Genomic DNA, 17711 nt, shown 5'->3' with positions numbered 1-17711 from the left:
AAGATGCAGATACTGTCTCTTCGTTATGTTTACTGGTCTCGAAAGAACTGGGGCTAACATGGGGTCTCCATCAGTCACACATTACTCATACAAATTCAAAAAAGTAAACGTATTAACTGCAATATTGCGTTTACCGTCCACGCTTAACTGCACACTTAAACAAGCCGATCGGTCAAGATAAAAGGTACAATTTATAATGAGTACACACCTCTCAGCCTATCGCCCACCGACCCCCATCAGCTGTCACCCGAGGATGCTGGTACAGGTAAGACCGCCCCTTTTGGTGCATTGTAACCACAGGGCTGGGCCACAACACTACACATATACCAGGACCTCAAACATGGAGGTTCTGTAGGAAGGCTGTGTGTCTCCACTGCACCCCGATCAGCCACCCTTCCAGGAAGCTAAAAGCAGAGTATGACCCAATAGGGAAATCCATACAAAAAGGGAAAAATGCACGTACTATGAACTTGAACGAACAACCCCAAGGTAAAAGTTAAGTTAATCTCTTTTTAGTGGCCTGATACATTGGTGTTAGAGCACTTTATAGAAATTAAGTAACATAACCAACTTGAGTTTGTATCATCTTCAACCCATTTCTGCTAAATGCTTTTTTAATCAACTGCATGTTTTTTCTGTTTATATTTCGTCTTGTAAACAGGATACTGAGGTATACTCCTTTGTACAGCACTTCATTACCTTCTATTGTTAGGATGGTGTTGTATTGAATGTTTTAAATTAAAAAAAATAACTTTGTGGATCTCCTACACATATGTTTTTAGGAATAATTATTTGCCATACCTAGATCTGAGAAGCTTTGAGCTTACAACCTCTCTGAAGCCAAGGGGTCAGAACCTCCTCAGTCATACAAAGCTGTGAGCTTAGAGCCTCTCCTGAAGCCGAGAGGTCAGGACCTCCTCAGTCATACAAAGCAATGAGCTTAGAACCTCATCCCTGGGAGATTAGGACCCTCTCAGGCATACAAAGCTGTGAGCTTAGAACCTCTCCTGAAGCCGAGAGGTCAGGACCTCCTCAGTCATACAAAGCTGTGAGCTTAGAACCTCTTCTCTAGCTGAGAGGTCAGGACCCCCTCAGGCATACAAAGCAATGAGCTTAGAACCTCATCCCTGGGAGATTAGGACCCTCTCAGCCATACAAAGCTGTGAGCTAAGAACCTCTTCTGAAGCATGAAGCAGAGAGGTCAGGACCTCCTCAGGCATACAAAGCTGTGAGCTTAGAACCTCAGCTGAAGCATGAAGATGAGAGGTCAGGACCGCCTCAGTCATACAAAGCTGTGAGCTTAGAAACTCTTCTGAAGCGGAGAAATCAGGACCTCCACAGTCATACAAAGCTGTGAGCTTAGAACCTCTTCTGAAGCATGAAGCCGAGAGGTCAGGACCCCCTCAGTCATACAAAGCTGTGAGCTTAGAACCTCTTCTGAAGCATGAAGTTGATAAGTCAGGATCCCCTCAGTCATACAAAGCTGTGAGCTTAGAACCTCTTCTGAAGTTGAGAGGTCAGGACCTCCTCACTCATACAAAGCTGTGAGCTTAGAACCTCAGCTGAAGCTGAAAGGTCAGGACCTCCTCAGTCATACAAAGCTGTGAGCTTAGAACCTCTTCTGAAGCTGAGAGGTCAGGACCTCCTCACTCATACAAAGCTGTGAGCTTAGAACCTCAGCTGAAGCTGAAAGGTCAGGACCTCCTCAGTCATACAAAGCTGTGAGCTTAGAACCTCTTCTGAAGCATGAAGCTGAGAGGTCGTCACCTCTTCAGTCATACAAAGCCGTGAGCTTAGAACCTCTTCTGAAGCATGAAGATGAGAGGTCAGGACCGCCACAGTCATACAAAGCTGTGAGCTTAGAACCTTCTCTGAAGCATGAAGCTGAGAGGTCAGGACCTCCCCAGTCATACAAAGCTGTGAGCTTAGAGCCTTTTCTGAAGCTGAGAGGTCAGAACCCCCTCAGTCATACATAGCTGGGAGCTTGGAACCTCTTCTGAAGCATGAAGTCGAGAGGTTGTCACCTCTTCAGTCATACAAAGCTGTGAGCTTAGAACCTCTTCTGAAGCATGAAACCGAGCGATCAGGACCTCCACAGTCATACAAAGCTGTGAGCTTAGAACCTCTTCTGAAGCATGAAGCCGAGAGGTTGTCACCTCTTCAGTCATACAAAGCTGTGAGCTTAGAACCTCTTTGTTGGAAGGGGCAATCTCAGAGGGCCAGGTTATGCTCACCCGGTCACCCCAAGACCGACCTCTCCCACAGATCTTGCCGAGTCTTATCGTGAGGTCCTCACCGGGGAGGACTTCTAGTCTAGGATCGTGCACACGGAGCTCACACCACACTTACGAACAGACACCACACCGTTGGGTTCTTAGTAACAAGTTCTTTATATAAGGAATAAAAGAAGGGAGCACTCTTATGTACTCAGTGATCGAAGGATCACAAAGTCGTTGAGGGTTCAGGAAGGGGGAAGCGGGACAGTCTTTTAGTCTCTGGGGCCGTACGGGGAGTACCCTACACACAGCTCTCAATCCTCGAGCCGGGGGGACGGACGATGATGGTCGTACTGGCTGCTTCACCTCCGTCGAGTCGGCTCAGTCGTGATGGTGGCCTCGATGGTCCAGCCAGACCAGAGTGCTCCTCGAGCCGCGACGAGGTCAGCAGGGCTCGGTCTGGAGAAGTTCGTGGGGAGCCGCGACAGCATCAGCAGGGCTCGGATGGTTGCAGGTTCAAGCTTGAGCCGCGACAGCGTCAGCAGGGCTCCGGTGGTCTTAGAGGTCGAGCCGCGACAACGTCAGCAGGGCTCCGATGGTTACAAGTTCAGCTCGAGCCGCGACAACGTCAGCAGGGCTCCGAGGTCTTAGAGAGGACGAGCCGCGACAGCGTCAGCAGGGCTCCGGTGGTTACAAGTTCCGCTCGAGCCGCGACAACGTCAGCAGGGCTCCGATGGTCTACGAGGTCGGCTCGAGCCACCACAGCGTCAGCAGGGCTCAGGGGGTTCAGTTCCTAGTTGCGAAGAGGGAGCCGCGACAGCGTCAGCAGGGCTCAGAGGTTCAAGAGGAGTTCTTCTTAGGGTCAGCCGCGATCAGATCAGCAGGCTTCAGGTCCAAGATACAACTGCCCGCTAGTTGTCGGGCGGGCCCAGATATAGTCCAGGGGCCCTTTGATGTCCGGACCCTCGCAGACGGAGGTCTCAAGCCCTGGGGGCTGGTCGTTGGCGAGGTCCGGCGCGGGGCTCTTTGATCCTTTGAGAGATGGGTCCGGGAATTCCCAGACGCCCAGCAGGTCTGGAGCCAGCACTCAGGGAGGCCAAAGGTGCGATCGAAACTGGCCCACAGGGGAGGGCCAAAGGTGTGACAGATACCAGTCTCTCAGGGGAGGCCGGAGGTGCCATCGAAACTGCCTGGCTTATCACACTCGGGGAGCCCTTTACCCCCCAGCCGGGACTGGCGCGCCTTTGGAGTCTGGGTTTCGCTGGGGCCGGGGTCACGCTAGGCTCAGGGAGACAGGGATCTCGGGAAGGGAAAATGGCTGCTGGGTCTTGTGGGGCATGCAAGGTTAGGCGCTGGGAGCGGAACGGGGACAGGCGGGCCTGGTCGTGGGTTACGGGGGTCCGGGCTTATCGGGGGTGAGACGACCAGGCTTCACGGTGCAGGCTACACTCACGGGGATGCTGCGCAGGGGTTCAGGGTGCAGGCCTACGCTCGCAGGGAGTGGAGGGACAGGCGCGAACCACGCCACGAGGCCGGGTCCAACACGCGTCCCCCCCAGCTGAAGGCGGGGAGAACTACCCATCCTCTTGGGGGTTCTCTTCGCTGAGGCGGAAGAATCGGGACAGGCCGTCTGCGTTGGCGTGGTCAACACCAGGCCGGTGCTCAACAGTGAAATCCATCCCCTGGAGGGAGATGGACCAGCGCAGCAATTTGGGATTCTCCCCCCTTATTTGCATTAGCCACCGGAGGGGTCGGTGGTCGGTCTGGACCCGGAAGTGAGTACCGAACAGGTAGGGCCTCAGCTTCTTCAGGGCCCAAACCACCGCGAAGGCCTCCCGCTTGATGGTGCTCCACCTTTGTTCTCGAGGGAGTAGCCTCCGGCTAATGAACGCCACTGGCTGGTCCAGGCCGTTCTCGTTCACCTGGGACAGAACTGCGCCGATGCCATGCTCGGACGCGTCAGTCTGGACTACAAACTCTCGGGAGTAGTCGGGGGCCTGTAGGACTGGGGCCGTACACATGGCGTCTTTCAAGGTTTCGAACGCCTCTTGGCAGGCGGGGGTCCAACTGACCTTCTTCGGCTGGTTTTTGGAGGTTAACTCCGTGAGGGGGGTCACGATGCTGCCGTACCCTTTGATAAATCTCCGGTAGTACCCCGTGAGTCCTAGGAACGCCCGCACTTCCGTCTGGGTCGTGGGGGCCTCCCAGGCCACGATTGCATCGATCTTGGGCTGGAGGGGGGCTACGAGGCCGCTTCCGACCTGGTGCCCGAGGTAGATTACGGACCCTTGTCCGATCTGGCACTTGCTTGCCTTAATGGTGACACCAGCCCTCCTCAGGGCTGTCAGCACCGCCCAGAGGTGCTGGAGGTGCTCGGGCCAGTGGGAACTGTAAACTGCGATATCGTCCAGATATGCAGCACTGAACTCTTCCAACCCTGCCAGTACCTGGTTAACCAGCCTCTGGAAGGTGGCGGGGGCGTTCTTCATCCCGAAGGGCATCACTCAGAAATAGTAGTGACCATCCGGGGTGGAAAAGGCGGACCTCTCTCTGGCCCCTTCAGTGAGGGCGATCTGCCAGTATCCGCTGGTCAGGTCGAAGGTACTGAGGAAGCGAGCAGCCCCTAGGCGATCAATAATCTCGTCTGCTCGGGGGATGGGATGTGCATCGGTTATGGTGACTGCGTTGAGCCCGCGGTAGTCAACGCAGAACCTCAGCTCAGGAACAGCACCGGGGGCGGCTGCCTTCGGAACCAGGACCACGGGGCTAGCGCCCATGGGCTGTCAGAGGCTTCGACCACCCCGAGAGCTAGCATCTTTGATACCTCGGCCTTGATGCAGGCCCGGACTCGGTCAGGGACGCGGTAGGCTCGGTGCCGTACCGGTGGGCTGTCTCCGGTGTCCACGTCGTGGACGCACCAGCTGGTGACGCCGGGGGTGAGGGAGAAGAGGTCCGAGAACTGTCCCAGTAACTGGTGACAGTCCTCGCGCTGCTCGGGAGAGAGGGAGGAGGAGAGACTCACACCCTCTACGGAGCCATCTTTTCCTTTCACGCACAGGAGGTCGGGGAGAGGCTCCGTTTCCTCTTCTTCTCCATCGTCCGTGGCGAGGAGCAAGCTCAACTCGGACCGTGCGAAGTGGGGCTTGAGGCGGGTCACGTGGAGGACCCTCAAGGGGTTCCTGGGGGACTGCACATCAATGAGATATGTCACCTGGCTCTTACGTTCCACCACCTTAAAGGGTCCTGTCCACTTGTCTTGTAGGGCACAGGACTCCACGGGGGCCATCACCCAGATCTGCTGTCCGGGCTGAAACTCGACCAGAGTGGCATTCTGGTCATACCACCGTTTCATTTCTTCTTGACTAGCCTCAAGGTTGGCCTCGGCCAGTTCTCGGAACTTCCTAGTCTGGTTCCGGAGGGCCAGAATGTATCGAAATACATCGGGAGGGGGCTCTAGGGCCGCCGTCTCCCACCCTTCCTTGACCAGGCTGAGGGGTCCCCTGACGGGGTGCCCGTAGAGGAGCTCGAAGGGGCTGAACCCCAGGGACTTCTGAGGGACTTCGCGGTACGCGAAGAGGAGACCGGGAAGGAGGACGTCCCACTTACGTCTCAGGGGCTCTTCGAGACCCATGATCATTCCCTTGAGGGTCCGGTTGAATCGTTCCACCAGACTGTTACTCTGGGGGTGATATGGGGTGGTGAATTTGTACGTCACCCCACATTGTTGCCAGAGGGACTTCATGTATTTCGAGATGAAGTTGGTCCCTCGGTCGCTGACGACTTCTCGGGGGAATCCCACCCGAGAGAAGATGGCCATGAGGGCCCGCCCCACTACGGGGGCCGTCACCGTTCGTAGGGGAATGGCTTCGGGGTAGCGGGTGGCATGGTCCACCAGGACAAGGATAAAGCGGTGACCCAGGGAGGTCCGGGGGTCGAGGGGGCCCACGATGTCGATTCCCACCCTTTCAAAGGGGGTACTGACCACGGGGAAGGGTTGGAGGGGGGCCTTGCGCTTCCCTCCGCTCTTTCCGCTGGACTGACACGTGGGGCATGACTTACAGTGGGCCTCCACATCGGAGCGCATGCCCGGCCAATAGAAGTGGGTGACTAGGCGGTGATACGTTTTGTCTTGCCCCAAGTGTCCCGCCAGGGGCACATCGTGGGCCAGGTTCAGGAGAAAGCCGCGGAAGCGTAGGGGTACCACCAGCCCTCGGGCTGACCCTAGCTCGGCAGACTTTTGCTCGCTGTACAAGTGGGAGCCGGACTGGTCACCGGCGGCCTGGGCGGCGGCCTGCTGCCGCGGCCCGACCAAGGATGGACAGGAGGTCTGTTCTAGGCAGAATTCTTCTCGGGACGGTCCTCCTTCCTGGCGCCACTGGGCCAGCTCAGGAAGGTCGTCCAAGCTCGGGGTCGGTTCGACGCCAGGGCCGAGGGGGCCTGCGTCGGGGGGGAAGCTTTCCCCGGGGAACAGCTCAGGGGTCTCAGAGGATGCAGGGACCTCAGGGACCTCGGGGTCCTCGGGGGTAGCTGGTGCTGCCTCTGGAGTTGCCCCTCGGGCGCTCATCGACCGGGTGTTCACACAGGCCCATTCGGGCAGGCCCACCATCTCCAAGTGGGTCCTTTTCTCAACCCGCTGCCATGGGGAGCTCTCTAGATCGTTGCCGTGCAGGCAGTCCACGGGCATGTCTGAGCGGACCGCCACTCGTAACTCTCCGGAGACGCCCCCCATTCGAACGGGACTTGAGCTATCCGGCAGGTGCGGATGGAGTTGTCCGCTGCGATCACCCTGCAGGAGATGTGGGGACCAATCTGGGATTCAGTAACTAGGTGACGTTTGACTGCGGTGATACTGGCCCTGGTGTCCCGGAGCGCCCCGATGTGGTGGCCATTGACAGTCACCTGCTGTCGGGACTTCTCGGTGTTGTCAGGCAGGGGGGCTCCGGGGACCATCTCCCTATCACCCAGGGAGACTAACATCATGGCTGCGGGGTCAGCTCCCTCGAACTCCTCTTCCCCCTCCTCTTCTAGGGCTACTGAGGTGATGTGGCGCACGGTGGGCCCGGCAGCGGCAGGCTTCTTGAATAAAGGGCAGTGGGGGTCATTGGCATAGTGCCCTGGATGCTGGCAATGGAAGCAGGCTTGGCTGACTCGGGGCCCTGGCTTGGCTGGGGGGAACCCTGCGCGCGCTGTGGGAGGGAGGTGCCGGGCTGGTTTCTGGGGGGACTGCGCGGGGACCCTATCTGGGATCCCCTCTGTCTATTCTGACCCCCTCCTCTCCTCGGGCGGGATGGTCCTTGTTCGTTTCGGCCAGAGTCTCCCCCGGGCCCCCGGGGTACTCTGGTGCTCACCCAGCGATCGGCCTCGACGGCCAGCTTCCGGGGGTCGGCCAACTTGCTGTCCAGGAGGTGCTGTCGGAGTTCCACAAAGCAGTTCAGAGACAAATGTTCGTAGGCAATGAGGTCGATGAGTCCCTCGAAGGTGGATACTTTGCTGCCCTTGATCCACCCTTCCAGGGCCCGACTGTAGAAGTTGACATATTCCACCCATGTGGTGCCGGGGATTTTCTTACATTCTCTGAAGCGTTGGCGGTACATTTCAGGGGTGAGTCCGTACCTTGTGAGGAGGGCCTCTTTCATGTGGCTGTAGGAGGTCTGTTCGGCCGACGGTAGGTCGAGTAGGGTGTCTCTCCCCTCACTCAGGAATCGACCCCACAGCCTGGCTCCCCAATCTTTCTGCGGGACTCGGTGGGAGGTCATGGCGACCTCGTAGGCCCTGAACCATTGTTGGATATCATCGTTTTTATAATATTCTTTGACCACATCCTTGGGGATGTGGACCTTGGGTTCCACCGGGGGAACGGACTCTCGGGTCGCTGATGTTCTGTGGTCTTCGGTCCTGGCCTTTAGTTCGATCTCCTTCATGCTGCGCTCGTGCTCCAGCTGGAGTCTTTTCCCTTCGTGTTCTCTCTGGAGTTTCTTCTCCTCCAGTTCTCCCTGCAGCCGCTGCTGCTCGATGGCTAGCTTCTTCTCGGCCAGCTTGAGTTCTCCTTCCATCTTCAGACGGGCTAGTTCTAGCTCGTGGGTTCGGTTGCGTTCTCGGTCGGTCATCTCTTCTCAAGACAGACCTCTCTCTGTGCTATGAGTCCGCGTCGGGGACTCTGCTCTTTCTTGCTCTGGGGCGTGGGTTTCGGTCAGGGGTGCTCCCCCTCCATCGGCTTCTGTCGGTGCTGGAGGTTGTGCTCCGGCCTCCACCCTGGCGGTTAGGGCCAGGGTGTTTAATCCCGTTGTCGGGATGTTGAGACCTTTGCAAAATTGGTTCATTTGTCGGTGCGTATAGTCCTTCAGGAGCTCCACACGGAAGGTAGTCTCGTCTTCCGTGATGCTCATGGTTGTTCTTCTTTGTTCGGGTAGTGTGTCAGTACTGTACGATCCCTAGACGTAGGTTCTTATCGCGACGCTGCCACCAATGTTGGAAGGGGCAATCTCAGAGGGCCAGGTTATGCTCACCCGGTCACCCCAAGACCGACCTCTCCCACAGATCTTGCCGAGTCTTATCGTGAGGTCCTCACCGGGGAGGACTTCTAGTCTAGGATCGTGCACACGGAGCTCACACCACACTTACGAACAGACACCACACCGTTGGGTTCTTAGTAACAAGTTCTTTATATAAGGAATAAAAGAAGGGAGCACTCTTATGTACTCAGTGATCGAAGGATCACAAAGTCGTTGAGGGTTCAGGAAGGGGGAAGCGGGACAGTCTTTTAGTCTCTGGGGCCGTACGGGGAGTACCCTACGCACAGCTCTCAATCCTCGAGCCGGGGGGGACGGACGATGATGGTCGTACTGGCTGCTTCACCTCCGTCGAGTCGGCTCGGTCGTGATGGTGGCCTCGATGGTCCAGCCAGACCAGAGTACTCCTCGAGCCGCGACGAGGTCAGCAGGGCTCGGTCTGGAGAAGTTCGTGGGGAGCCGCGACAGCATCAGCAGGGCTCGGATGGTTGCAGGTTCAAGCTTGAGCCGCGACAGCGTCAGCAGGGCTCCGGTGGTCTTAGAGGTCGAGCCGCGAAAGCGTCAGCAGGGCTCCGATGGTTACAAGTTCAGCTCGAGCCGCGACAGCGTCAGCAGGGCTCCGAGGTCTTAGAGAGGACGAGCCGCGACAGCGTCAGCAGGGCTCCGAGGTCTTAGAGAGGACGAGCCACGACAGCGTCAGCAGGGCTCAGGGGGTTCAGTTCCTTGTTGCGAAGAGGGAGCCGCGACAGCGTCAGCAGGGCTCAGAGGTTCAAGAGGAGTTCTTCTTAGGGTCAGCCGCGATCAGATCAGCAGGCTTCAGGTCCAAGATACAACTGCCCGCTAGTTGTCGGGCGGGCCCAGATATAGTCCAGGGGCCCTTTGATGTCCGGACCCTCGCAGACGGAGGTCTCAAGCCCTGGGGGCTGGTCGTTGGCGAGGTCCGGCGGGGGGCTCTTTGATCCTTTGTGAGATGGGTCCGGGAATTCCCAGACGCCCAGCAGGTCTGGAGCCAGCACTCAGGGAGGCCAAAGGGGCGATCGAAACTGGCCCACAGGGGAGGGCCAAAGGTGTGACAGATACCAGTCTCTCAGGGGAGGCCGGAGGTGCCATCGAAACTGCCTGGCTTATCACACTCGGGGAGCCCTTTACCCCCCAGCCGGGACTGGCGCGCCTTTGGAGTCTGGGTTTCGCTGGGGCCGGGGTCACGCTAGGCTCAGGGAGACAGGGATCTCGGGAAGGGAAAATGGCTGCCGGGCCTTGTGGGGCATGCAAGGTTAGGCGCTCGGAGCCAGGAGCGGAACGGGGACAGGCGGGCCTGGTCGTGGGTTACGGGGGTCCGGGCTTATCGGGGGTGAGACGACCAGGCTTCGGGGTGCAGGCTACACTCACGGGGATGCTGCACAGGGGTTCGGGTGCAGGCCTACGCTCGCAGGGAGTGGAGGGACAGGCGCGAACCACGCCACGAGGCCGGGTCCAACACTCTTCTGAAGCATGAAACCGAGCGATCAGGACCTCCACAGTCATACAAAGCTGTGAGCTTAGAAACTCTTCTGAAGAATGAAGCTGAGAGGTCGTCACCTCTTCAGTCATACAAAGCTGTGAGCTTAGAACCTTCTCTGAAGCATGAAGCTGAGAGGTCAGGACCTCCCCAGTCATACAAAGCTGTGAGCTTAGAGCCTCTTCTGAAGCTGAGAGGTCAGAACCCCCTCAGTCATACATAGCTGGGAGCTTGGAACCTCTTCTGAAGCATGAAGTCGAGAGGTTGTCACCTCTTCAGTCATACAAAGCTGTGAGCTTAGAACCTCTTCTGAAGCATGAAACCGAGCGATCAGGACCTCCACAGTCATACAAAGCTGTGAGCTTAGAACCTCTTCTGAAGCATGAAACCGAGCGATCAGGACCTCCACAGTCATACAAAGCTGTGAGCTTAGAACCTCTTCTGAAGCATGAAACCGAGCGATCAGGACCTCCTCAGTCATACAAAGGTGTGAGCTTAGAAACTCTTTTGAAGCATGAAGATGAGAGGTCAGGACCTCCTCAGTCATATAAAGTTGTGAGCTTAGAACCTCTTCTGAAGCATGAAGATGAGAGGTCAGGACCTCCACAATCATACAAAGCTGTGAGCTTAGAACCTCTTTTAAAGCATGAAGATGAGAGGTCAGGACCTCCTCAGTCATACAAAGCTGTAAGCTTAGAAACACTTCTGAAGCGGAGAAGTCAGGACCTCCTCAGTCATACAAAGCTGTGAGCTTAGAAACTCATCTGAAGCTGAGAGGTCAGGACCCCCTCAGTCATACAAAGCTGTGAGCCTAGAAACTTCCGAAGCAGAGAAGTCAGGACCTCCACAGTCATACAAAGCTGTGAGCTTAGAACCTCTTGTGAAGCTGAGAGGTCAGGACCCCCTCAGTCATACAAAGCTGTGAGCTTAGAAACTCTTCCGAAGCAGAGAAGTCAGGACCTCCACAGTCATACAAAGTTGTGAGCTTAGAACCTCTTCTGAAGCTGAGAGGTCAGGACCCCCTCAGTCATACAAAGCTGTGAGCTTAGAACCTCTTCTGAAGCGGAGAAGTCAGGACCTCCACAGTCATACAAAGCGGTGAGCTTAGAACCTCTTCTGAAGAATTAAGGTGAGAGGTCAGGACCCCCTCTGCCATACAAAGCTGTGAGCTTAGAAACTCTATTGAAGCATGAAGATGAGAGGTCGGGACCTCCTCAGTCATACAAAGCTGTGAGCTTAGAACCTAAAATCTGAATGATTCCAATGCAGAGATATGTGCCAGGCCCACTAGAAGCCATGCCTAAAAAGGTGGAGTTGAAAACTAGAGGCAGGAAATAGTCGTCTCGAACCATGTAATAAAAATCACAACCCTGCAGCTACTGCCATCACCTCCCCTGTACCCACAGGTCCATCACATGCAAACAAGCAGATGGTGTAGGTTTAAACATTTACAATAAGTTGCTCTCTTCCAAATAACTTGCCAATTGCTTTTCAATTTAATAGTATATGAGCTAGTTTATCTGACGAGCAGTCGACCATATACGATATGAGCATTAGCAAATGAATAGACTTGTGAGGAACCCTACAGTTGAAGCAGTCGTGTGGCACAAGATACCTCTCTCAGGTCAAGAGAAGCTTTGTCATGGGCCCTACGAATGATAAGGACTTAGCACCTTAACCACGCCACGGCAGCAATTCCGCCGCGGTGCGGGGCGTTTCATTGAGTGGGTGGGGCCGCGTCGGCCAACGGACGTGCGCAGGACTACGGAGGTACTGCTCGCGACGGACGTTGGCCGACGGGCGCAAGGAAAGGGTTAAGTCAATTAGAACGCCTGCAGGCCTCGTCCCTCAGATGGGCCATCAGCCCATCAGGCTGCAGATGCTTGAACATCCAGGAAGGAGCTTTCCTAACTGACCAAGATGGAACACAGATACCATACCCGAGCATTCAAAACTGACTTCGCTCGTTCAAGCATAAGGTAAAGACAAGGCATGGCACATTGAGTGCCATTACTTCTGTCTTGATCAAGTCTTCTGTTGCTTCACTGTTTTGTTTTTTTGGAGACTTCAAACAATGGAGAATTTGGGAGAGTTGTTGATCCAAGAACAGTAGATGAAACGGTTTAAGAGCGAGGTGCAATAAAGAAAATTTAAAGAAAGCTTCTCAAATTAGTAAAGACGCTCGTCTTTGACTGGGATGTTGTAGTGAGATTTGATAGACTAAAATATATTGTTTGTAGATATTCAATAATGTGGTATGGGAACCCTAAACGTTCTAATCCGCAATGTCAAAGAACTAACCATTTTGTTTAATGGAGAAAGGCTGCAGATTATTTGCAAAGCTAACCGCTGACATAATACAATTACAGGAAAGGAAACGGAGTGACAATATAGCAGACAATGAAAAATCTATGGACGAGGAAGTAACACCTTTAAGTTCATTGGGGAAAAAGAATTGTGCAAAGATACTTATAGCAAAGAAAGTGAAACCAGAAGTGGTTTAATTTCAATCAGCACATGAGGGTGTTGGTTAACGACAAAATTTCAAAAAGACACATTCATATAATATGTTCTTAATATTTGTAATAAATTGAATTATTATTTGGGGTAGGTGACTATCCTCCTCGAGGAACATCACAACAACCCTTGATAAAGGGAACCCTTAAAGTCACTATCTATTAACCTGTGCTCACCCCCCAGTAGCTATGGCACAGGGTAGGTAGGTTAAACTTAAGGTAACAAGTAAAGTATTTATGCAGTCCAAATCAACAATACATTGAAAATGCAAAACAATAAAAATCTTAAAACGAACTAGAAAACAGTTCAATTTAATACATAAAATTACATGAAATTCATAGAAATCCAACATGGGGACAAGGATGTATGCATTTTCAAAGGTTTAAGTGGGAATAGTGCCAAAAGGCACAACGCGCCAATGATAGTCAATGGTCGCAGTAGACTGGGTCCTAGGCACACTTTGAGGCTCACTGAGATGGTGCATGGGTCAGATACACCAACCAGAGCCATACTGACCAGAGATTGTACCTTCTGATTTTAAGTCCCTTAAATCCCAATCCACAGCAGGAATCTAAAGCCCCATCCCCCCAACCCCCAAACACCTCCGTGGTGGCACTTAGAGACTCACAGGGTGTCAAGAAGAGGCCAACAGTAGGGTCCAGCCCAGGTTTGGTTATTACTGGTCAGCGGGGTACTTCCTGGAAATGGGCTCTTGTAGCTTTCACAGGTTAGCTTTAACACCCATGGAGTCCACTTCTTGGCCCTATGTACAACAGGGAGCAGCCCCAGCCCTTCAACGCTCCTCAGATCACAGGCAGCCAGTCCAGTCCTCTTCTGATCTTCTCCAGGAAATGTTCTGAAGTGGGTACCTGGATGTGCCACATTTATGCCTGGCACTAGTTAGTGTGTGGGAATGACTCCTGGGCAGCCTTAACCAATGGGGTAAAAATTCACAGGGAAAACCCTACCCGCTTTGGGCATTATCAAGATGGCAAAAGTCTTTGGCCACACCTCGAAGTGCTGGGTATGGGGGACGTGCTATGTAATCCTGGTGCCCTTCCATATCTAACGCTAAAATCCAGTTTGAAGCAGCCACCGCATCCCCAATAAACCCAGAGAGAGGAACTTGATGGGACAAAAGCAGAGTCCTTCGAAAACTAGACAGCGGAGCCAAAAGAATGGTCTTAATTGAGACAAACAGGGCAGCCCTATTACCTGAACCTGGGGCAGAGTAAAGTCTATAATCCTAACAAGGGTTCAAGTACTGCATTACACAAATCACAAACTAAACAAATGAGACAATAGAAATTATTGCTACATCACATGAAAAAAACTATACCCATACACAATAACAAAATATATTCAAAATTGAATGAGCTAATAATATTAAATCACAAGTCAGTGGTGCTCACAAGGTTACACACACAACACATTAGAAAGGGAATTAACAGTGTACACAAAAACAGTGGGTGAGGAGAAATTATACATAAAGACTGTTACAACATAAAACAGAAACAAATGTAGCAGAAATGCTTTCTCGTCAGTAAAAGCCACCAATAGGCGTCAAGGGCGTTTCGACCAAACTAAAATGGTATGGTCATCATCAGGACAAACAATACTTATTGACATAGCATCCAACAGTAAGGTTTGATCAGAAATTCATTGTAGGTCAATCTCATAAGGCAGTAATGACTGTCAAAATCATTTATTCCATAAGCTGGAGATTAGTCTAAAGTACTCAGGCCATAAATATGTTACAGAGGGACGCAGATCAAATCACTTCCCTCGTTAGAATTCCAATATGGGCTCAATATTCGCCAAGGAAAACTAATCGAAAATAATTCCAATGGCCTGAACTACGGGCATACATCTATCTCAGAAGCCATACAAACAGTGATATATTGATATATTATAAGAATGGTCTTGGCATCATGTTCGCTCCCCTTTCAAGTGTGCCCCAAGCGCTTTAGGCAGGGCCACTGGAATTATGCGAATGCGCGGCTGTGGCGTTTTCTGGCTAATTATAGATGTGTTCCCCATATGAAACATAATCCATCATCTGGATTTGTTTCTAGCTCAAATGGATCAAAAGTTACTAAAAATGTAGCAACACGTGTTGCAGCACAGTGAACGGCCCTTTGCAAATGTCACCTTCCTGTTCCTTGTTGCCATATTTGGGTGTGAAACTGGTACTAATGAGGTCAACCAAGGCCCACGCAGTGTTAACACGTGTAAAAAATGGCAAAATAATTAGGTAATACCATTACAAAATGTTCTGCATTATGCTGCATGATTTGCCTTTTTGTGTCGCATAATTTGGCCCTCCTCAGCTGCATAATTCCAGTGGTCTTAGTTATTGGTTAACTCCGCAGACCTACCAAGCAGAATTTGACATCAAGTAGGGCTTGGCAGTGGTGTAAAAAACCAGGCCCACAGCTCCCAACCTGCATATTCAGAGGAGTCATCCCTGTCCGTTCTGGTCAGCCTATTGTTTGCTCCTGGGAGGTATTTAAAAACTCTTCAAACCTATTCAAGGCTAATCACTGGTTTGGAGAAGCTAGAAAGCCAATGAAAATTACCCTCCAGGAACTTCAGACAACGCCTAACAAAGCTGACAAGATACTAACTGCTTATTTAAAATTTAAGAAATCTAAATTATTTTTCTCTCAAATCAAGGACAAAGGCAGAGTTCTATAAACAAAAGGAGAAAGTATAACCAAAATGTTTGGGTCATTTAATATAGCTTTATATCCAGCAAAAGCAACTACAGCACCCAAAGTATGTGAATATTACTTAAGTTTCGGGTACTTCCTACCATATCGGCACTAATAAAATACTACCAGAAAACCAGATTGACGAGGGTAAAATCTTACCGGCCTTTGGATCACATAGCCTTATTTCATAAATGTGTTGTAAATTTGAAAGGGTTTCTCTTGGAATTGTTTTACATATTTTACACATATGAGAAAAATGCACAATGTTCATATTGTGTCAAAAATGCCTTACATAAATATCATCCAAAATATTGTGGGGACAAGAATATTGTGGTTCGGAATATTGCAGGTAAGAACATCAGGTTTTTAATGATTTGATTTTGCTGTTTTTAAAATAGTTGTATATAATATTGGTTTTATATTGCTTACTGAGTGTGTGTGTTTTATTAATATGCTATTGATGGTTACCTGTTTATTCTTTTTAGCAGATTTATTGTTTGGTAATATTTTTAAAGTTTGTTTTCATGTCTTATATTTTTTTCAATTATTGGTAGGTTGTTGGCTTTGCAAAGGAGTAAGGTGGAAATATTCATGAATATTTAATGTATTTATTCTAATATTTAACTTTTCTTATAATTTTTTACAATTTCGTGAATTTAATTGGTTACTTAGTTGAATAATTATGCAAATTATTTAATTGTTACAGGACTTCATGTTTTTAGAAAATTCGTATTTAATGCTGTAGTTTGTTAGGTTAAGAGTTATGGACAACCCTACATGGATTAATGGTATTTCTGTAAATTGCTTATTTTAATTGGTTAATTACGCCATTATGTGAACTATTACAATAAATATTTTCCTTCACTTTAATCTTTTTTGAAGTTTTTAAATATTTTCTATTTAAATGTTATTTATCTTGTGGTTGTTTTAGTTGTTTAATTATGTGTAAACTAGAAATATTCTTAATAAGTAGCATTTTTTCTTACTATTTGTAATATTTATTTTTTATTTTTCCCAGCGCTTTCCATACAGTTGCTGAGGTTGGATTGAGATTTGCAAATCTGAACTTCAAAAAGTTCAACACTTTCAGTAATATTGCCTAGACTGGAGAGGGAATAGTAAACCTCACCCTCCCAAGCCCAATGCTTTCCCGACTGTTGCTTACATTGAAGTAGAAATCGTACATCTGGACCATGCAAAGTCCAACACTTTCATCAGTGTTGCTTGCGTTGGAATGAAAATATACAATCTGATGCCGAACCACAACCCCAAAGTTTTCCATACTGTGCTAAGATTGGAGTGGGAATATTAAATCTGCTCCCTTCCCTAAAGTTCAGCATTTTAACTTCTGCTGCATGGGTTGAAATAGGAATAGTAAATCTTAGCCTTCCAACATTTTTCTTGTCTTTTTGTTACGAATTTGAAATGTTAATCTTGTTTAATTTACGTTTTTGGTTTACTTTTTATTTTAATGGAGTTTGATATTTATTTTACTTTTTTATGTTTATTACATTGGATGCAGAATTTAAAATAAGTTTGCCTTTTTGATGAAATTACATCAGATATCCATTTTAATTAATAGTTCTATTTTCTTATAGTATAATTTTTAAATTTGGTTATGTTTTTTATTTTAATGTTTGTGGTTTCCCTATATTAGTTTAATATATTTTTTGATCCTATTTTACAGTATATTTTTATCATTACTTTAAATTTTGACCTCAGTTAGTAACTGAGCAATTGAGTAATATGCATTTTACAAGTGTGTTTTTTAAAATGTATTTTTAATAATTATGTATAACTAAATGATACAAATTGTATTGTTAATAGTTATTTGTTATATATTTCTAGAATTGATTTTAATTTTAACTAATTTTTAAATATTTTATTTTTTAGATGAATAATATTTTTTTATTGCATCATATGTACACACCCCCACACACACACACACACATATATATACACACTTCTACTTTTACAAATATACTTACACACGTAGTACCACAATCTCTTGCAGATATTTTTGTAGTTTACATTAAGTATGTAACCACAGTATTTAAGACCAATATATTTTTGCCGCAATATCTGTGTATCGTGATATTTTTAACATCGAAATGATGTCATAGAAGCACAAGAAAATCTCAAGAAACAACACTGAAGGCTACTATCAATTGGAAAGAACAGAACGGCTGACCAAGGTTATGCACAGAATATTTCAGAGTATAATATATAGGTCCATATGTTGTGCACACCACGTCCA

At 49.8% G+C, this 17711-nt stretch overlaps 1 protein-coding gene across 1 annotated transcript in view; it reads right to left on the bottom strand.

Annotated features, from left to right (window-relative positions):
- Positions 1–17711, bottom strand: part of TBC1D5 (TBC1 domain family member 5) — a 1704599-nt gene that overhangs the window by 1272271 nt on the left and 414617 nt on the right. The gene's annotated exons all lie outside the window — the stretch shown is intronic.

The sequence above is a fragment of the Lissotriton helveticus genome, chromosome 10 (assembly GCF_964261635.1).
Source record: "Lissotriton helveticus chromosome 10, aLisHel1.1, whole genome shotgun sequence".
Taxonomy (NCBI): Eukaryota; Metazoa; Chordata; class Amphibia; order Caudata; family Salamandridae; genus Lissotriton; species Lissotriton helveticus.
The sequence above is the reverse complement of the archived record's forward strand: the minus strand, read 5'-3'. Positions and strand labels throughout refer to the sequence as shown.